This window comes from Mustela erminea, chromosome X (genome assembly GCF_009829155.1).
Source record: "Mustela erminea isolate mMusErm1 chromosome X, mMusErm1.Pri, whole genome shotgun sequence".
NCBI lineage: Eukaryota > Metazoa > Chordata > Mammalia > Carnivora > Mustelidae > Mustela > Mustela erminea.
The window spans coordinates 29,269,440-29,277,478 of NC_045635.1; positions in this window are offsets into that span (position 1 = coordinate 29,269,440).

Here is an 8,039-nt window from a genome sequence, read left to right on the forward strand (position 1 = left end):
GAGAAGAGAAATCATAAAGATCAGATCAGAAATCAATGAAATAGAAATCAAAAAAAAAAAAAATAAAACAAACCAACGAAACTAGGAGCTGGTTCTTTGAAATAATTAATAAGATTGATAAACCCCTGGCCAGACTTATCAAAAAGAAAAGAGAAAGGACCCAAATAAGTAAAATCATGAATGAAAGAGGAGAGATCACAACTAACACCAAAGAAATACAAACTATTATAAGAACATACTATGAGAAACTCTACGCCAACAAATTTGACAATCTGGAAGAGATGGATGCATTCCTAGAAACATATATATATACTACCACAACTGAACCAGGAAGAAATAGAAAGCCTGAACAGCCCCATAACCAGTAAGGAGATTGAAACAGCCATCACAAATCTCCAAACAAACAAAAGCCCAGGGCCAGATGGCTTCCCAGGGGAATTCTACCAAACATTTAAAGAAGAACTAATTCCTATTCTCCTGAAACTGTTCCAAAAAATAGAAATGGAAGGAAAACTTCCAAAGTCATTATATGAGGCCAGCCTCACCTTGATCCCAAAACCAGACAAGGATCCCATCAAAAAACAGAACTACAGACCAATATCCTTGATGAACACAGATGCAAAAATTCTCACCAAAACACTAGCCTATACGATTCAACAGTACATTAAAAGGATTATTCACCACGACCAAGTGGGATTTATTCCAGGGCTGCAAGGTTGGATCAACATCCGCAAATCAATCAGTGTGATACAACACATTAATAAGAGAAAGAACAAGAACCATATGATCCTCTCAATAGATGCTGAAAAAGCATTTGACAAAGTACAGCATCCCTTCCTGGTCAAAACTCTTCAAAGTGTAGGGACAGAGGGCACATACCTCAATATTTTCAAAGCCATCTATGAAAAACCCACCGCATATATCATTCTCAATGGAGAAAAACTGAAAGCTTTTCTGCTAAGGTCAGGAACACAGCAGGGATGTCCATTATCACCACAGCTATTCAACATAGTACTAGAAGTCCTAGCCTCAGCAATCAGACAACAAAAGGAAATTAAAGGCATCCAAATTGGCAAAGAAGAAGTCAAACTGTCCCTCTTTGCAGATGATATGATACTATATGTGGAAACCCAAAAGAATCCACTCCTAAACTGCTAGAACTTATACAGGAATTCAGTAAAGTGTCAGGATATAAAATCAATGCACAGAAATCAGTTGCATCTCTATACCAACAACAAGACAGAAGAAAGAGAATTAAGGAGTCCATCCCATTTACAATTGCACCCAAAACCATAAGATACCTAGGAACAAATCTAACCAAAGAGGCAAAGAATCTATATGCAGAAAACTATAAAGTACTCATGAAAGAAATTGAGGAAGACACAAAGAAATGGAAAATGTTCCATGCTCCTGGATGGGAAGAATATATATCGTGAAAATGTCTATGCTAGCTAAAGCAATCTACACATTTAATGCAATTCCTATCAAAATACCATCTGTCTTTTTCAAAGAAATGGAACAAATAATCCTAAAATTTATATGGAACCAGAAAAGACCTTGAATAACCAAAGGAATATTGAAAAAGAAAGCCAAAATTAATGGCATCACAATTCCGGACTTCAAACTCTATTTCAAAGCTGTCATCATCAAGACAGCACGGTACTGGCACAAAAACAAACACATAGATCAGTGGAACAGAATAGAGAGCCCAGAAATAGACCCTCAACTCTATGGTCAACTAATCTTCGACAAAGCAGGAAAGATTGTCCAATGGAAAAAAGACAGCCTCTTCAATAAATGGTGTTGGGAAAATTGGACAGCCACATGCAGAAAAATGAAATTGGACCATTTCCTTACACCACACACGGAAATAGACTCAAAATGGATGAAGGACCTCAATGTGAGAAAGGAATCCATCAAAATCCTTGAGGAGAACACAGGCAGCAACCTCTTCAACCTTAGCTGCAGCAACATCTTCCTAGGAACATCACCAAAGGCAAGGGAAGCAAGGGCAAAAATGAACTACTGGGATTTTATCAAGATCAAAAGCTTTTGCACAGCAAAGGAAACAGTTAACAAAACCAAAAGACAACTGACAGAATGGGAGAAGATATTTGCAAACGACATATCAGATAAAGGACTAGTGTCCAAAATCTATAAAGAACTTATCAAACTCAACACCCAAAGAACAAATAATCCAATCAAGAAATGGGCAGAGTACATGAATAGACATTTCTGCAAAGAAGACTCCAGATGGCCAAAGACACATGAAAAAGTGTTCCATATCATTTGGCATCAGGGAAATACAAATCAAAACCACAATGAGATATCACCTCACACCAGTCAGAATGGCTAAAATTAACAAGTCAGAAAATGACAGATGCTGGCGAGGATGCAGAGAAAGGGGAACCCTCCTACACTGTTGGTGGGAATGCACGCTGGTCCAACCACTCTGGAAAACAGCATGGAGGTTCCCCAAAATGTTGAAAATAGAACTGCCCTATGACCCAGCAATTGTACTACTGGGTATTTACCCTAAATATACAAATGTAGTGATCTGAAGGGGCACGTGCACCCGAATGTTTATAGCAGCAATGTCTACAATAGCCAAACTATGGAAAGAACCTAGATGTCCATCAACAGATGAATGGATCAAGAAGAAGTGGTATATATACACAATGGAATACTATGCAGCCATCAAAAGAAATGAAATCTTGCCATTTGCGACGACGTGGATGGAACTAGAGGGTATCATGCTTAGTGAAATAAGTCAAGCAGAGAAAGACAATTATCATGATACCTGATATGAGGAAGTGGTGATGCAACATGGGGGGTAAAGGGGGTAGGAGAAGAATAAATGAAACAAGATGGGATTGGGAGGGAGTCAAACCATTAGTGACTCTTAATCTCACAAAACAAACTGAGGGTTGCTGGGGGGAGGGGGTTTGGGAGAAGGGGGGTGGGGTTATGGACATTGAGGAGGGTATGTGCTATGGTGAGTGCTGTGAAGTGTGTAAACCTGGCGATTCACAGACCTGTACCCCTGGGGATAAAAATGTATTATATGTTTATAAAAAATAAATAATTAATTTTTTAAAAAAGATAAATAAGTAGGAGTGGAATTGCTAGATCATGTGATAGTTCCATTTTTGTTTTTCTGAGGAACATCCATGCTGTTTTCCATAGGGATTGTACCAAATTACATTCCCAGCAACAGTGCATGAGGGTCCCTTTTCTTTAAATCCTTACCAATACTTGTTATCTCTTGCCTTTTTAATAATCTATATTCTAACAGGTATAAAGGGCTATCTTGGTGTGGTTTTTTTTTTCTTTTTATTTAAATTTTAGGTATTTAACATACAATGCAATATTAGTACAATATTGTTTTCTGGAATAGAATTCAGTGATTCAGCACTTACATACAACACCCAGGGTTCATATGAAAAGTGCCCTCCTTATTAACATTCAGCCGTCTAACCCATCCTACGTCCAACTCCCTCCATCAACCCTCAGTTAGTTCTCTATCATTAAGAGTCTTTTTTTTAAGATTTTATTTATTTATTTGACAGACATAGATCACAAGCAGGCAGAAAGGCAGGCAGAGAGAGAGGAGGAAACAGGCTCCCCCCTGAGCAGAGAGCCCGATGCGGGGCTCCATCCCAGGATACTGGGATCATGACCTGGGCTGAAGGCAGAGGCTTTAACCCACTGAGCCACACAGGTGCCCCTATTGTTAAGAGTCTTATGGCTCATTTCACTCCCCCCTTTTCTTTTCTTTTCCCCTTCCCATATGTACATCTGTTTTCTTTCATAATTTCCACATGAGTGCAGGCATATGGTATTTGTCTTTCTCTGACTGACTTATTTCACTTAACATAATACACTCTAGTTCCATTCTTGTTGTTGCAAATGGCAAGATTTCATTCTTTTTTATGGCTGTGTCCTATCCATTGTATACATATATGATATCTTTTTTTTAAGATTTTATTAATTTATTTGACAGACAGAGATCACAAGTAGGCAGAGAGGCAGGCAGAGAGAGAGGAAGAAGCAGACTCTCCATGGAGCAGAGAGCCGGATGTGGCTTAATCCCAGTACCCAGGGATCATGACCTGAGCTGAAGGCAGAGGCCCCAACCCACTGAGCAACCCAGACACCCCATACGATATCTTCTTTATCCATTCATTAGTAGATGGAAACTTGGGCTCTCTCCATACTTTGGCTATTGTTGATAATACTGCTATAAACATCATGGCACATGTATCCTTTCAAATCTATATTTTTGTACTCTTAGTGCAATTGCTGGGTCATAAGGTAGTTCTATTTATAACTTTTTAAGGAACATCCATACTGTTCTTTAGAGTGGCTGTACCAGTTTACATTCCCACCAACAGTGCAAGAGGTTTTCCCTTTTCTCTGCATCCTCACCAACATCAGTTGTTAACTTTAGGCATTTTGATAGGGGTGAGAGAATATCTCATTGTGGTTTTCATTCATATTTTCCTGATGATGAGTGATGTTGAGCATCTTTTCATGTGTCTGCTAGCCATCTGGATGTCATCCTTGGAAAAGCATCTATTCATGTCTTTTGCCCATTTCTTAACTGGGTTGTTTTTTGGGTGTTGAGATTGATAAATTCTTTACAGAGTTTGGATATGTCCCCTTTATCAGATATGTCACTTTCAAATATCTCATTTTGTAGGCTGCCTTTAGTTTTGTTGATTATTTCCTTTGCTGTGCAGAAGTTTTTTGTTTGTTTGTTTGTTTGTTTTTTGTTTTTTGTTTTTAAATCTTAGCAAAGTCCCAATGGTTCATTTTTGCTTTTGTTTCCCTTGCCTGTGGTGGCATATCTACCAAGAAGTTGCTATGGCTGAGGTCAAAGAAGTTGCTGTCTGTGTTCTGCCTTAGGATTTTGATGTATTCCTGTCTCACATTTAGGTCTTTCATACATTTTGAATTTATTTTTGTATATGCTGTAAGAAAGTGGTCCAGTTTCATTCTTCAGCATGTTGCTGGGCAGTTTTCCCAACACTGTTTGTTGAAGACACTGTCTTTTTTCCATTGGATATTCTTTCCTGCTTTGCAGAAAATTAGTTGACCATGTAGCTGTGGGTCCCTTTCTGGGTTCTCTATTCTGTTCCATATATTTATGTGTCTGTTTTTGTGCCAGTACCATACTATGTTGATGACTACAGCTTTGTAATATAGCTTGAAATCCAAAATTGTGATGCCTCCAGTTTTTTTTTTTTCTTTTTCAGAATTGCTTTGGCTAAACAGTGCAGTTTTGATATGCATTTCCCTGATGATTAGTGATGGTGAGCATCTTTTTGTCTGTTGCCCATCTGTATATCTTATTTGGAAAAATGTCTATTTAAGTCTTCTGCCCATTTTTTATTTTTTATAGTCTTTTTTTTTGAAATTTCTTTTCAGTGTTCCAGAATTCATTGTTTATGCACCACACCCAGTGCTCCATGAAATACATGCCCTTCGTAATACCCACCACCAGCTCACCCAACATCCCACACCCCTCCACTCCAAAACCCTCAGATTGTTTCTTAGAGTCCACAGTCTTTCATGGTTTGTCTCCACTTCCAATTTCCCCCAACTCCCTTCTCCTCTCCAGCTCCCCTTGTGCTCCATGTTATTCCTTACACTCCACACATAAGTGAAACCATATGATAATTGACTTTCTCTGCTTGACTTATTTCACTCAGCATAATATCTTCCATTCCCATCCATGCTGATACAAAAGTTGAGTATTCATCCTTTCTAAGGGAGGCATAATACTCCACAGTATATATGGAACACATCTTACTTATCCATTCGTCCACTGAAGGACATCTTGGCTCTTTCCACAGTTTGGCGACTGTGGCCATTGCTGCTATGAACATTGCTCTGCCCGTTTTTTAAAATGCATTGTTTTTGTGCTATTGAGTTATATGTATTCCTTATATATTTTGGATATCAACCCTTTTATCCGATACCTGGTTTGCAATATTTTCCTCCATTCAGTAGAATGCCTTTTCATTTTGTTCACGGTTTCCATTGCTATGCAGACCTTTTAATTTGATGTAGTGCTACTCATTTATTTTTGCTTTTGTTATCTTTGCTTTTGGAGACAGATACAAAAAAAATTATCACCAAGACCAATATCAAGGAGTTTAACACTTGTTTCCTTCTAGGAATTTTGGAGTTTCAGGTCTTATGTTCATATCTTTAATCCACTTGGGGTTAATTTCTATATATGGTATCAGAAAGTAATCTAGATTCGTGTTTTTGCATGTGCTGTTTTCCCAGCACAATTTATTGGAAAAAAAAAAAACACCTGCCCTTTCCCCACTGTATATTCTTGCCTCCTTTCTTATAAGTTAATTGACCATATATGTATGGGTATATTTCTGGGTGCTCTAGTCTGTTCTATTGATCTATGTATCTGTTTTTATGCCAATACCATAATATTTTGATTACTGTCACTTTGTAATATAGTTTGAGATGAGGGAACATTATGTTTCCAGCTTTTTCTTTCTTGAGATTACTTTGACTATTTGGGGACTTTTGGTGTTACATACAAATTTTAGGATTATTTTTGTATTTCTGTGAAAAATGCCTTTAGAATTTTAAAAATATTTTATTTATTTATTTGACAGAGAGAGAGAGATCACAAGTAGGCAGAGAGGCAGGCAGAGAGGGGGAAGCAGGTTCCCCACTGAACAGAGTCCAACGTGGGGCTCCATCTCAGGACCCTGAGATCATGACCTGAGCCAAAGGCAGAGGCTTAACCCACTGAGCCATCCAGGCGCCCCTGCCTTTAGAATTTTGATGGGAATTGCATTATACCTGTAGATTGCTTCAGATAGTATAGACATTTTAACAATATTAATTCTTTTTTTTTAAGATTTGATTTATTTATTTGACTGAGAGAAACACAGTGAGAAAGGGAACGCAAGAAGGGGGAAAATGGGAGAGGGAGAGGCGGGCTTCCTGCCAAGCAGGGAGCCCAATGTGGGGCTTGATCCCAGGACCCCAGGATCATGACCTGAGCCAAAGGCAGATGCTTAACAACTGAGCCACCCAGTTGCCCCAACAATATTAATTCTTTCAACCTATGAACATAAAATATCTTTCTGTACACATGTGTCTTCAATTTCCTTAACAGTGTTTTACAGTATTCATGGTACATATCTTTCATATTCTTGGTTAAATTTATTCCTAGGTATTTTACTTTATTTTTATGCAATTGAAAAAGGGATTATTTTCTTAAATGTTTGCTCTGATAGTTCATCATTAGTGTATATAAGTGCAATGAAGCCTATATCCTGCATCTTAACTGACTTTGTTTATTGATTCTAACAGGTATTTTGGTGGAGTTTTTAAGTGTGTGTGTGTGTGTGTGTGTGTGTGTGTATACATATTCATATCACCTGCAAATAGTGGCAGTTTTATTTCTTCCTTCCCAATTTAGATGTCTTTTATTTCCTTTTTTCCCCTGTAGTTAGCTTCTAGTATTATGTTGAATTAAAAATAGGGAGAGTGGTTATCTTGTTCCTGATCTTAGAGGAAAAGTTCCAGTTTGTCACAGGTATGATGTTAGATGTGGTCTTGTCATATATAGCCTTTGTTACATAGAGGTATGTTTCCTCTATACTCACTATGTTGAGTGTTTTTATTATCATAGGAGGATGTTGAATGTTCTCAAATGCTTTTTCTGCATTTATTGAGATGATCGTGTAGTTTTTATCCTTCATTTTGTTGATGTGGTATATCATGTTGATTTATTCGTGAGTGTTGAACTATTCTTGCATTCCCAAAATAAATCCCAATTGATAAGATCATAGTGTATGACCCTTTTAAATTATTGTTAAATCTGGCTTGCTAATATTCTGTTGGGGATTCTTGCATCTATATTCATCAGCAATACTGGCCTGTAATTTTCTTGTGTGCATGGTGTCCTTTTCTTGCTTGGGTACCAGAGTAAGTGTGGCCTTCCTGAAATCAGTTTGGAAGCCTTCTCTTATCTTTAATTTATTTGGAAGACTTTA